Source organism: Labeo rohita, chromosome 18 (genome assembly GCF_022985175.1).
Source record: "Labeo rohita strain BAU-BD-2019 chromosome 18, IGBB_LRoh.1.0, whole genome shotgun sequence".
NCBI lineage: Eukaryota > Metazoa > Chordata > Actinopteri > Cypriniformes > Cyprinidae > Labeo > Labeo rohita.
The window spans coordinates 35,097,270-35,111,345 of NC_066886.1; positions in this window are offsets into that span (position 1 = coordinate 35,097,270).

Sequence of the window (14,076 nt, forward strand, 5' to 3'; positions counted from 1 at the left end):
AATCATTGAATATTTTAAGACATTGGGAGATAGAAGTAGAAATGTTAGATAAATACAGCAAGATGTCATCAGCAAAAAGAGAAATGTGGTGTTTTAAGTTATCTGTAGTGATGGGGGAAATTATATTTGTCTTGACGTATTGCCTGCGCCAAAGGCTCTAACGAGAGGGCAAACAACAAAGGTGACAACGGGCAGCCCTGTCATGTGCCTCTGCCCAACAGAAAAGCACTCGAGCAACTCATCCCTGTTGACACCCGCGCAAAAGAATTAGTATATAAAGTTTGTACCATATGTATAAAATGGGGACCAAAACCAAATCGCTTCAGAACTGACCAGAGATACGTCCATTCGACCCGATCAAAGGCTTTCTCTGCGTCTAGCGAGAGAATAGCACGTTGATCGTCGGTTGGGTTGGGTGCGTCTATAATATTCAAAAGACGTCAAACATTATCCATAGCACAGCATCCCTTAAAAAATCCTGTCTGATCATAAGAGATTAAAGAGCCAGCAACTTGATCTAATCGATGGGCTAAAACTTTAGCGTAAACCTTAGTGTCCGTACAAATGAATGAAATCGGCCTATAGCTAGAACAACAGAGAGGGTTTTTCCCTTTTTTTAAGATCAAGGAAATGAGGGCAGTATTCTGATCTCTGTGAAAACAACCAGTGTCTATAGCGTAATTTAAGGAATCGAGAAGGAGTGGTCCAAGCAAATCCCATAAAACTAAATACAACTCTGGGGGTAAGCCATCCAAGCCAGGGGCCTTACATTTATTCAATGACTCTAGAGCCTTTTTTAATTCACTTAGTTGGATTGGAGAGTCAAGAAAATTACGATGCTCGTCACTTAGGTGAGGGAGGTTTAATTTTGATATAAATTCAGTTCTCTGTTGTACATCCGACCCCACCTCAGAACTGTAAAGATGCTCATAAAAGTTTTTAAATATGGCATTCACCTCATCTGGGGCCGTATGAAGGTCGCCCAAATCATCCTTAACAGCTGTTATTGAGGACATAGCATCACTATGTTTCAGCCTTAGTGCCAGCAATTTAGTGGGCCGTTCTCCATTAAAATAGTACGTTTGTTTAGTGCGATGGATCAGAAATTCCGCCGTTTTTAGTAAAATTGCCTTGTGGTCAGATTTTAAATTTCCCAAAATCCTACTCTTTTGCTCTGTAAAAGTTTCTTTTAAATCATTCTCCAGTACTTTGATCTGGTCCTCAAGATGATTTAATTCTTTTAATTTAGATTTATTATCATAAGAGGCAAAAGAAATACAGTTTCCTCTCAGAAAACATTTAGTTGTTTCCCATAAAATCTGTGGATTAGCAGCTGAAGTAGAGTTCTCTGAAAGGAACATTGTCAAATTGGCACGTAACTGTTTAATAAAATCATCGTTTAACAACAGAGTTGTATTAAAACGCCATCTTTTTAACTTTTGAATTCTAACGGGGAAGACAGATTACAAACTACAGCAGAATGATCAGAAACTAAAATAGGAAGAATACCAATACTGTTTACACACTGAATGAGATATTCTGATATTAATATATAATCTATCCTCGTAAAGGTCTTGTGTCGGGAAGAATAAAATTTGTAGTCGTCAAAACCAAGGAGTAGCTTGGTAAGAGATGGGAAGAAATCTACATCAAACTTATTGGGAGCATAAACCGAAACAAAAACAATTTTTAGATTATTCCATGATCCCGAAACATATGTAATCCGCCCATGTTCGTCGCCTCCAGATTTCTCAATTAAGAATGGGAATCTTCTATTCTGAAGTATGGCAACTCCTCTTGAAGCATTAGTGTGAGAAGAGTAGGCTATCATTTTAAAATGCCTGTTTTGACAACGAGTAACATCCGAGGCCCTGAGATGGGATTCTTGAATAAGAGCTATGTCGGCTCGCTTACGATGTAGATAATCTAGACATTTTGTTCTTTTTAAAGGGGAGTTCAACCCGTTGACATTCCATGATATCACATTGAAGTCCTTCATCCTAACTTTACAACAGTAGTATATAAACAACAGCTGAGACAGATGGAGCCATAGTTATCGTACATGTGAATGTAGGTGCCATCCCACAAAGACAAAAGGTTAATATCAATAGTAAAACCAAATATACAGCAAACCCTGGTATTTCCAACAATGAACTGGTTAAACCAACCAAAAAGACAAAAGAACATAATACAAATGGCAGCAAGCAGAGAGATAAAACACACTCTCTTACCTGCCTGGAAAATAAAAGAATTCGAGGCCATGCACTCGAACTATGAGGCAAAACCGAGATATCAACGTCCAGCTTATTCAAATGTCCATGACCACAATATGAAAACTTAAATCCCTACTGAAATGTTGTAACCCAAAATCAAAAGGGGCGAGTTTAATCACTGGCGATTCACGTCACGGGAGTCGATTCCATCCGAGCGTCGGCATCCAGCGACGAGACAAACTTTTCGAGATCTCCCGGCGTCTTGAAAAGAATCTGCTCGTGGCCGTTTATCACTTTAACTACAGCTGGATATAACAGGAACGACTCGATGCCCAGCTGCTGAAGACGTTTCCTTCTTTCCGACATAGCTTTCCTTTTTTGAGACGTGCCCTTGCTGAAATCGGGGAAAAACCACAACTTGGCACCTTCATAGCTCAGGGATGGTGAATTTCTGGCTTCTTTCAGGATCGCTTGCCGGTCGTTGTAACGAAGGAGCTTAAAAATCAAGGTGCGTGCTTTTTTCCTAGTGGAATCTTAATTCGCGTACAGACAATGCGCGCATTCAATTTCAGTCAGCTTCCCCTGTAAGGCCGGTAACCACTTAGGAATTTGTGTCTGCAAAAACTGGATCGCGTTGCCACCTTCAGCTCCCTCAGGCAGACCCACCAGCCTTAGATTATTTTGTCGGGATTTGTCTTTGTAAAGCCATAGCTTCTCCTGCAGCTCTTCCAAGCGAGACGTGCTAGCGATCGAATCCTTTTTGATATCACGCACTGTGGTTTGCATGTAATCAAATCTGTCACCGAAGGCTTTGACATCTTTTTCCAAGGAATCAAGGCGCGTAGAAATCATTGAAATTTCCTCGCGAACGATCGCCGACATGCTTAGCTTGATGGCGCTTAGTTGCTTCTCTAGCATCTCAGCAATGGCGTCGTGAAGACGCTCGTCGTCTTTAGGCCGTTTTTTGGAAGGGGAATACGGTAATTCCCGTTTGGATGCCATCTCGGATGTTTCTCAAACAAAATAATAACTAAAATCTCAACCCAAATCTTAATAGGGATAATTTTAAAAGAAAAAGGACATCTGAGGCGGAGCGCCGAAACTCTAAGCAGCCGTCATTATCCGCCGCGCATGCGCATCCCCGACTTATGATTTATTTTTACACAAAATCTTTTGCTCCATAAGTGTTCAATACAACAATATATATTTTTGCAATAATACACTTTGAGCGCTATGAAAAGCACTTTTTTTTTCTCAGGGTGTGTCTTTAGCCCTGTTGTACCCTATATGATGGTTTCTTTTGAATTATTTTCGACTTAATGAATATAAAACCTTGCTAAGATAATTACCAAATTAATTATGTAATTTTATTTATCAGAAAAATATGGGTTTTGAAAACAAAGCAAAGCATCTTGATTTTCTAAATTAAGGGCTTTGTTTAAAGGTTACCTATTATGGTAAAATTAACTTTTACATGTTGTTTGAACATAAATGTGTGTTGGCAGTGTGTGTACACAACCATCTTATAATGATAAAATCCACCCACTTTTTTTTTTTTTTTTTTTTAAATCTCTAAAAATCATTAGCAGTATCTCAGATCTTACTGATCACAGAATCCGTAATGTGTGACATCACATTTTATCAGCCCTGCCCATGATAGTTGACTGACACAGCAGTATTAGCCGAGACCCCACACTGAGTGAGCCACAAACACACTATCTGCCATGTGTATCTTCACAGTATTTAAAAGCAACATTCAATTAAGAAATGTCTTCTTATTACAGCTATAGAAGTACAGAGCGGTGAGTGATTTTCTGCTTGGATTATTTTATTGTTTGGATCATACTAACAGCGTAGACTTTAATAACTGTATATTACTCTGCTACACCACTAATACACCGATCTAATATAAACATTTGATTTATTTCTCAGCTGTTTACTTTCACAGACATAACTGACTGTGTTTTTGCAACTTATGCATGCTTTTAACATAAACTTATGTGTGAAAGATAACTTAGTTTAATAACGTTACTCACATACGTGTGACAGCCGCTTCCTGATTGTGTGCTTCAGATGTGTGCGTCCAGAAAAATGTATATCGGAAATATAAACTGATATGGCTTTAAAACGTGTGATTTCAGTGCAATATACATGATGATCAAAACCAAACAGATATTTTTTGGCAAAGATCTGAGATAGAAGCTAAAATAGCACAGCCCTGTTCTGGAAAAGAGGGCAGGGAGCAGCAGCTCATTTGTATTTTAAGAGACGTGGAATAAAAAAGCCTGTTACGGCTTCCATTCAAAATAGGCATTTTTAACATGATATAATAAATGTTTATAATACATCTTGTAAAAAGGGGCATAATAGGTGCCCTTTAACCCTCTGGGGTTGAAAAACGTGCCGGCATGGTTTGTGGCAGTTTTTCTGATAATGCCTAAAAGAACTTCTATTACTCCGTCATTTTTGATCGCACAGATAAGAGCAATACATCAGTCGAATCTGTAAAGAGTCTACGTTTATTTGTATACACTCATAATAACAACAACACTCTGTGGTCTCTGTAATCATCATTTAGAAAGAAACTCAGTGAATACTCGACACAGAGACGAGAGATATATCTATAGAAAGCTTACATGTCTGCTTTTAAATGAAGTCTTATTGAAATATCCTGTGTTAAAGCAGTCTGTATGAAACCAGCAACATGTCCAGTCTTTCTCATCAGACCTAATTATTTTTAATTTGATCGCACCCACAAGCTACTTTCACTTTTGATATTATAATCATCCACGTGAGGCACATTGTGACGGAAGGGATGAGATGGAAACAATAGCAGGTAAAACCGGTTTATTGAACAGATGAGATCGATATAAAATACAATGAACAGGATGAATGAATGGGATGAATGAACTGGATGGATCTCTCAGACGGATGGTGACGCAGGGACAAGATGGCCAGAGTGATGAGGTGCGATGAATGGTGAAAATCCAGTGAAGTATAATCCAAAGATGAAATCCAGATACGAACCAACGGGCACGAACAACGACCAGGAAACTCCAGTCAAACGGACACTAAAACCACACTCAACGACATCGAACAACCATCTGACAAACAGGAGAGATTTCAGTGAGAATATATAGGGTGTGTAAATAGGCAGCAGCTGTTGAGGATAATGAGAGCAGGTGGCGAAGATAATGAGGACTAAGCCAAATCAGACAAATAGCTGGGGGGAGACAAAGGGAGAACCCAAATCAGAACAATGACAAAGACCAGAAACACAAGGAGACATGTAACACACAGACATACACAAGTAAACGTGACATGAAGAACACAGTGGATTTCATGAACCGTGACAGTACCCGCTCTCCTAGGAACGCCTCCTGGCGTTCCCAGACTCCCTTACCTGTCGATTGTAATCATCAATAAGGGAGTGATCCAGAATGTCTCTAGCAGGTACCCAACTTCTCTCCTCCGGACCGTAACCTTCCCAGTCCACCAAGTACTGGAATCCGCGTCCCCTCCGCCTAGAGTCCAGAATGCGATTAACCGAATATGTGGGTTCCCCTTCTACGAGTCGCGGCGGTGGGGGAACTGGGGCTGGCGGATTAATACGAGCAAAAAACACGGGTTTAATTTTGGATACGTGGAACACGGGATGAATTCTCCTGTACACTGGAGGAAGTTTGAGGCGGACTGCCACCGGACTAATGATCTTGGTGACAGAGAACGGGCCAATGAATTTGGGAGCAAGCTTATTAGACACGGATTGCAGAGGAATGTTCTTAGTAGAAAGCCACACTTTGGAACCAACGATGTATACGGGAGGCCTAGACCGGTGGCGATCGGCTTTGGCCTTGGTGCGCGCTCCCACTTGGAGTAGAGTCTCACGGGCTCTAGTCCAAGTGCGATGACACCTCTGGACAAATGCGTGAGCGGAAGGAACCGCAACTTCGGATTCCAGACTAGGAAAAATTGGTGGCTGGTAACCTATACTACCTTCAAACGGAGACAGGCCCGTAGATGATACTGGCAATGAATTGTGGGCGTACTCCACCATCGATAGTTGTTGGCTTCATGAGGAAGGATTCTTGGAGACCAGACATCGCAACGTTCTCTCCAAATCCTGGTTGGCTCTCTCAGTTTGACCATTGCTCTGAGGATGAAACCCAGAGGACAGACTAACAGTCGCACCCAGTAATTTACAAAACTCCCGCCAAAATTTGGACACAAACTGGGGTCCTCTGTCGGAGACCACGTCCGTCGGGAGGCCATGTAACCGAAAGACGTGGTCAACGACTGTCAACGCTGTCTCCTTGGCTGAGGGTAATTTGGGCAAGGGAATAAAATGGACTACCTTCGAGAACCGGTCCACCACGGTCAAAACTACCGTGTTACCCTGGGAGGGTGGGAGGGCGGTAACAAAATCTAGAGCGATATGGGACCAGGGTCTCGAAGGGATCGGCAGCGGTTGAAGGAGCCCATCCGGGGGTCTGTTAGAAGTCTTACCAGTGGCACAAACTGAGCAAGCCAAAACAAAACTGCGAACGTCGCGAGCCATAAGTGGCCACCAAAATCGTTGCTTGACCAAATGAGCGGTGCGACTGACTCCTGGATGACAAGCCACATTGGAACAATGCCCCCACTGAATAACTTCGGACCGTAATTCCTCTGGCACAAATAAACGATTCGGTGGGCAACCGACCGGAGGCGTTACCCCTTGTAAGGCTGTTTTAACCTTCGATTCGACCTCCCATGTGAGTGTGGAGAGAATTAGTGTCTCCGGAAAAATGCACTCAGGAGTAGGCAGGCGATCGGAACGGTCAAAAATACGAGACAATGAATCGGGTTTGATGTTTTTGGAACCCGGGCGGTACGAGAGGGTAAAATCAAAACGTCCGAAAAAAAGTGCCCACCGAGCCTGCCTAGAGTTCAATCTTTTAGCAGTTCTGATGTACTCCAAATTCTTATGATCGGTCCATACGATAAAAGGTACCCCCGACCCTTCTAACCAGTGACGCCATTCTTCCAATGCTAACTTGACTGCCAACAACTCTCGATTGCCAATATCATAGTTACTTTCGGCAGGGGACAAACGATGAGAAAAAAAATGCGCAGGGATGCATTCTGTCGTCTGTCGAGGAGCGTTGGGATAGCACTGCACCTACCCCCACCTCTGACGCATCGACCTCCACCACAAACTGACGTGATGGATCAGGGGTGACTAGGATGGGGGCTGAAACGAAGCGGCCCTTTAGTTTGGCAAACGCAACCTCAGCTGCGTCTGACCACCTGAACGTAGTTCTGGGGGAGGTCAAGGCAGTCAGAGGAGAGGCTAGTTGGCTGAAATTGCGAATAAAACGCCGGTAGAAATTGGCGAACCCCAGAAACCTCTGTAGGGCCTTACGGGAATCTGGACTTGGCCAATCCACCACAGCCTTAACCTTTTCAGGATCCATACGCATCCCCTCAGCCGACACAATGTACCCTAAGAAAGGAACAGACTGTGCATGAAAATCTAATTTCTCCGCCTTGACAAAAAGCCCATTCTCTAGCAGCCTCTGAAGCACTCGTCGAACGTGCTGCACATGCTCCTGGAGAGATGAGGAAAAAATCAATATGTCATCCAGGTAAACATATATGAATCGATCGACCATATCTCGCAGCACATCGTTGACGAGTGCCTGGAAGACCCCTGGGGAGTTGGACAAACCGAAGGGCATGACCAAATATTCAAAGTGCCCCCTAGAGGTGTTAAAGGCAGTCTTCCATTCATCTCCCCTCCTGATGCGGACCAAATGATAAGCATTTCTTAAATCCAATTTTGTGAAGACCGACGCTCCCTGCAACCTCTCGAAGGCTGAAGATATCAACGGCAAAGGATAAGTATTCTTTACGGTAATATTATTCAACCCCCGGTAGTCAATACAAGGTCGCAGAGAACCGTCCTTCTTCCCCACAAAAAAGAACCCCGCCCCCGCTGGAGAAGAGGAGGGTCAAATGAACCCCGCTGCTAGAGAATCAGAAATGTATTTCTCCATAGCCTCTCTCTCTGGAACTGAGAGTGAATATAATTTGCCCTTGGGCGGAGACGTACCTGGCAGTAACTCTATGGCACAGTCATAGGGACGATGTGGAGGGAGAGAAGCAGCCCGAGACTTACTGAACACCTCCTTCAGGTCTAGATACTCCGTGGGCACGTTACACAAATCCACTGCCTTCTCCTGAAACACAGAAACAGAGACAGACGGACAAGCAGACACAAGACAAGACTCATAACACTTATTGCTCCACTCTGATATAGTTTTTTGCTGCCAGTTAATCCGGGGGTTGTGTTCGGTGAGCCAAGGGTGTCCTAAAACAATGGGTGCAAGGGGGAGTCCAAAATGTAGAATGAAATGTTCTCAGTATGATTGCCAGATACGGTGAGTGTAATGGGTTTGGTGGTGAATGATATGGTGGGCAGGGTTTGGCCATTGAGTGCGTGAACAGCGATGGTGTGTGTAAGGGGGAGAAGGGGAACTTGAGTCCGACGTGCAAAAGCGTGATCCATGAAATTACCTTCAGCCCCAGAGTCCAGAAATGCAAAACAGTCATGTGGGTGTTCTGACCATCTTAATCTTACCGGAAGGAGCGTGGAGGTAGATGTGGATGAGGTCTTCTCAGCGGAGATCCCACCCGACAGTAGCCTCAAACTTACTGCCGGGCTGGCCCTTTTACCGGGCAGTTGTAGGCGAAGTGCCCTGACGCCCCACAGTACAAACATAAGCCCTGGGATCTCCGCCTCTCCTTCTCCTCCCGGGAAAGCCGAGCTCGTCCCACCTGCATGGGCTCGTGATCGAAGACGGGGCTGACCGCGTCTCCGCCGCTGGCTCGAGGTGTAGATCCCTCCCCAGGGGGAAGCCGAACGGGTAACCTCCGCCGTTCGGCTCGGGAGAGTCGAGCGTCTACCCTCTCTGCCCGCGACCGCGCGGTCAAAGACCCTCTTCATCTCCTCGGAGATTGCCAGGAACGAGGCACAACAAGGGTCTTGGTTCTCCCACACTGCAGTTCCCCACAGTGCTGCTCTCCCAGTCAACAGGGTGAGCACGAACCCCACCTTGCTTCGCTCCTCGAGGAACCGGCTGGGCTGTAGAGAAAAGTACATGGAGTACTTTGTTAAAAAAGCTCGGCAGAAGTTCGGCTCACCACTGTAGAGCTCCGGAGTTGGTAATCGGGGCTCTGACTGGGAGACAAAACTGGGTGGTACGAGTGGGGCTGGCGGTGTGGTTGGCGCAGCGGGAGCTTGAAGAAGATGGACCTTTTGGGTAAGCTCGGACACCTGCGCCACAAGAGCACGAATAGCCCATCCCGACTCATTCATGCTCTTTTCTTGAGCGTCCATCCGAGAGATATTAGTCCGGATGATCTCCTCCCACGTGGGGGGAGGAGAACCTGCTGCTTCCATGGTGGGTCAGATGGTTCTGTGACGGAAGGGATGAGATGGAAACAATAGCAGGTAAAACCGGTTTATTGAACAGATGAGATCGATATAAAATACAATGAACAGGATGAATGAATGGGATGAATGAACTGGATGGATCTCTCAGACGGACGGTGACGCAGAGACAAGATGGCCAGAGTGATGAGGTGCGATGAATGGTGAAAATCCAGTGAAGTATAATCCAAAGACGAAATCCAGATACGAACCAACGGGCACGAACAACGACCAGGAAACTCCAGACAAACGGACACTGAAAACCACACTCAACGACATCGAACAACCATCTGACAAACAGGAGAGATTTCAGTGAGAATATATAGGGTGTGTAAATAGGCAGCAGCTGTTGAGGATAATGAGAGCAGGTGGCGAAGATAATGAGGACTAAACCAAATCAGACAAATAGCTGGGGGGAGACAAAGGGAGAACCCAAATCAGAACAATGACAAAGACCAGAAACACAAGGAGACATGTAACACACAGACATACACAAGTAAACGTGACATGAAGAACACAGTGGATTTCATGAACCGTGACACACATATGGCGTACCGCTCACATCAACCTAAACAAAGCAGCAAGACTTATTTTCATTGTTCATCTCGGCTACTTACGTATTGCTTTTGGAAGAAGATGCACTGTGAGAAGTGAGATTTATATTTCCCTCAGAGGAAGAATGTGATGTGACGTACGGCGAGATCCACCGAAGGAGTAAGTCTTTCTTTACGTTAGTTGTGTTACTGTGACATGTCTTGTACACATTATAGTAGTTTGACTTTTTCCAAACTATAATTCCTGACTACATGTAAAATCAAGTGAAACGTTATGAAGTATGTTTCATTTCATTGCATCGAAATGTATCATGACGCCAAGATGTTTTTAATGTTCCATACCAGGGGTGGCGAACATCGGTCCTGGAGAGTCGCAGCTCTGCAGAGTTTTGCTTTAACCCTAATTAAACACACCTGAACAAGCTAATCAAGGTCTGAAGGGTTACTAGGAAGCTACAGGCAGGTGAGATTTTATTAGGGATGGAGCTGAACTCTGCAGGGCTGTGGCTCTCCAGGACCGGAGTTTGCCACCCCTCTTCTATACAATAAAAATGACACAATATAAAAGTAATAGTGTTTACACTGTAACACTGAATGATAGAGTCTGAGAATGTTTAGACAAAACTACTGTCATATACTCTGTTCACGAATAGATGTTTATGACGTCCTTAACCCTCTATGGTACCGTGCTGCCGCCAGGCAACACAGCTTATTATTGCTTATTTTTTTTAAATAAAATGAGAAACTTTTTTAATTGATCAATGCTATCTCACTAAAGAAGTCGTCAAACACTAATAAATGGAATTACAAAAAAGTGGTCACATGACCCATAGGGATCCATTTTGTTTCCACTTTCAGGATATGTGCACGTCACATGACTCCATATTTTCTCCAATGAAAAGTGCATTTTTCATCAATTTTCATCCATATAATTGCAGTCAAAAAATCTGAGTTACCTTCACTGGTTAGTAAAGAAGTATTTTCAAAAACTTTACAAAATATATCATCAAATATATTATAGGAAATTACAAAAAACTGCATGTTGCCTCCAGGCAACATTGTACCATAATGGATTCACATATGGCCATACCAGGCTTATAGGATAGAATATATGTATATGATATTTGTTTTTGCAATTTTGCATGATATTGTAATGCATTTATAAGTATTGTAATTCATATACAATATCTGCACACACTCTGTTGAGAGGAAGTGCTTCCTCAGCTTTCACAAGCAGTAAGGAGTGATTAGTGAGGAAGAAGATTTTACAAGCATGTGCTTGTGTTTGTATGTGCATGCTTGTAAGGATAAGATGCATATTAGCATAAGGTTATGATTATTTTTTTTTTTTTTTACTTCGAAACAACACAAATTATAATATTTTGGTATGATGATAGATATGATAGTTTGGTTATACTTGTGATTCACGATGGTACAGTGTTGCCTGAAAGCAACATGTGGGTATGAAATCTTACTTTTTGTTAAATATGAGATCATCAAAAATGTGATAAATCTGTTTGTTCAAATGTTTGATTAAAGAAATTGATGTTTTAAATAAATTCTGCATGAAAATATCAAATGTTTCATTTTGTCCATTGTGATACAATGTGGCCTTGAGGCAACAAACTTAAAAAAGATATATAAATAAAAAATAATAAAAATGTTTATTGATATTGTTACAGCGTCCAATTTTAAGCAGGAACACAATAATAAACAACAATAATTAGTTTCTCAGATATAAATTGTCAATTTTTTAAGATAGTACAAAGCATGCATGTGTCTATGACTACAAAATCATAATATATATATATATATATATATATATACATATATATATTACAGATGCTCCTGATACTAACATGCTCACATATTGTTTTTTTTTTTTTTTAGTGATCTTATACCTGCACCACAGATGAATGTTACATGAATGCCACATGAAGAGTGCTGTACCAACATCAGATGTTCAAATACACTGATATTTTATGGTAAAACAAGTTCCTGGACTACTGATGGTGAGTTTTGTTTCTTGAATCCATGAAAAGAAGCAACAATCACTTAAATATCAGGTATGAGTTACTTGTTGAACAGAATTCAGAAAACAATTTTCAGGAATGACACAAAGTCTGTTCATGTCTCTGTGGTTAGATCAGTGTGGTCAGTAATGTGCTTTTGACCTTTATTATGTATGTTTTGATTGTACTGTGTTGTAAATAAAATACAAATAATCTAAATAATAAATATAATAACAAATAATTCGTTGAATCTTCTCACCTTAGAGGAGGGCCTTTTGTCTTTCAGGTGTGAATCACTAAATATTCATGGCCATGTCACTCGCTCGCATGTTCCCTTTCGATCATAAAATATGTCTTAGAAAATTTAAGTCAATATATTGTTTTCTGTAAATGAGTGAATGAGATGATTTTCACATCATCTTGTAGAAAAAACTGTAGCCTGCCACACCCGGTTCTCAAAAGTCTTGTGAACAAATGTTCTGAATGTGTTTTATGTCCTTATTTCAGTGACATAAATTTTTTTTTTTTTTTTTTTTACTAACCACGTTAGTAAAAAATAAACATTGTTTTCTCAAAAACACGAAAATATACATTAATGTTGCTTGCATATTATTGTAGCCCAGTTTGTGCTAATTACAATGTAATCAAACTTTAGCCATTAATATGTTTTTAAGATACTGAAAAAAGCACAAATGTCAGGGCATGTCAAAACTTTTCCAGGGTGCCAAAACATCCTCAGACCCAAGTAAGGTTAAGGGCTTTTTGTTATGTCTATTTTAAAGTCAACTCAAAATGAAATAGAAAAAGTTCAATATCTTCGACTGACTTTATTTATTTGTGTTCAGTGAGAAAGTAAAAAATGTGTCTGTTTTGCGCATGTGTTATAGAGCACAGCACGGGCAGGTGTGTGCCATGAGCATAAGCACTTGTGCCACCACAGGAAGTTTCAAAAGACTTTTGCATTCTTTTTTTTTCATACTCATGAGTACCGAATACATCACTTCCGCTATGCTCGCCGCCATGTTTGTGTCCGATATGACAACAGATCTGAATGAGATTTAGTAATATACTGAAATAAGGAATTAGTTTTTACTACCACTTCCCACACTGAGCCTTTGACTTGATTGTACGTTTAGAACGGAAAGTGTATATTATTGTGAAGGCTTTAAGACTTTGAAGAATCATCTGCTGGCTGGTCACTCCACTTGACAGTGAGCAGGACTCGCGTTGACTGCACTAATTCCCTTTCTGTCCACGTTTTGATTTCCGCAATTTTTTGTAATAAATCATTACAATGATTTATATCAGCTGCCCGTAGTAACTGTGGCAGAATTAAATTGCCATCAACTAATCTGTTCATCCAACGAAAAAAAAAAGTATAATTTCATATTAACTCTAAGAAATTATATTTTCTTGACCACAGAAAATAACTTTCCTAAAGTACTATTGCATTAGAGCATGAAGCTAGATCAGGAATCGATAAAAGGACAATATCTACAAGCAATGACAGAATCAGAAACTCTAGTAATTTGTACACAAGAGATTTAATTTTTCTTTAGTTAAAATTTTTCTTTAATTAAAAATATTAATTTTCATTCATGCATAGGCTATATGGCTTAGTTCAAAATTTTGCCATTGTTTTAAAAAATGCTTTACTGACTTATATTTCAGATTTTCAGCCGATATGCTTTCAAATTTGACAAACATCTTTCAAAACATCTGTGCCAGTGGGTGTGGGCGCTGGGTCTGGCTCTGGGGTGGTGATGGATAATAAATGGGGCTGGACACTGGCTGCAGAATCCTCTTCTACCTCACCCACCGTA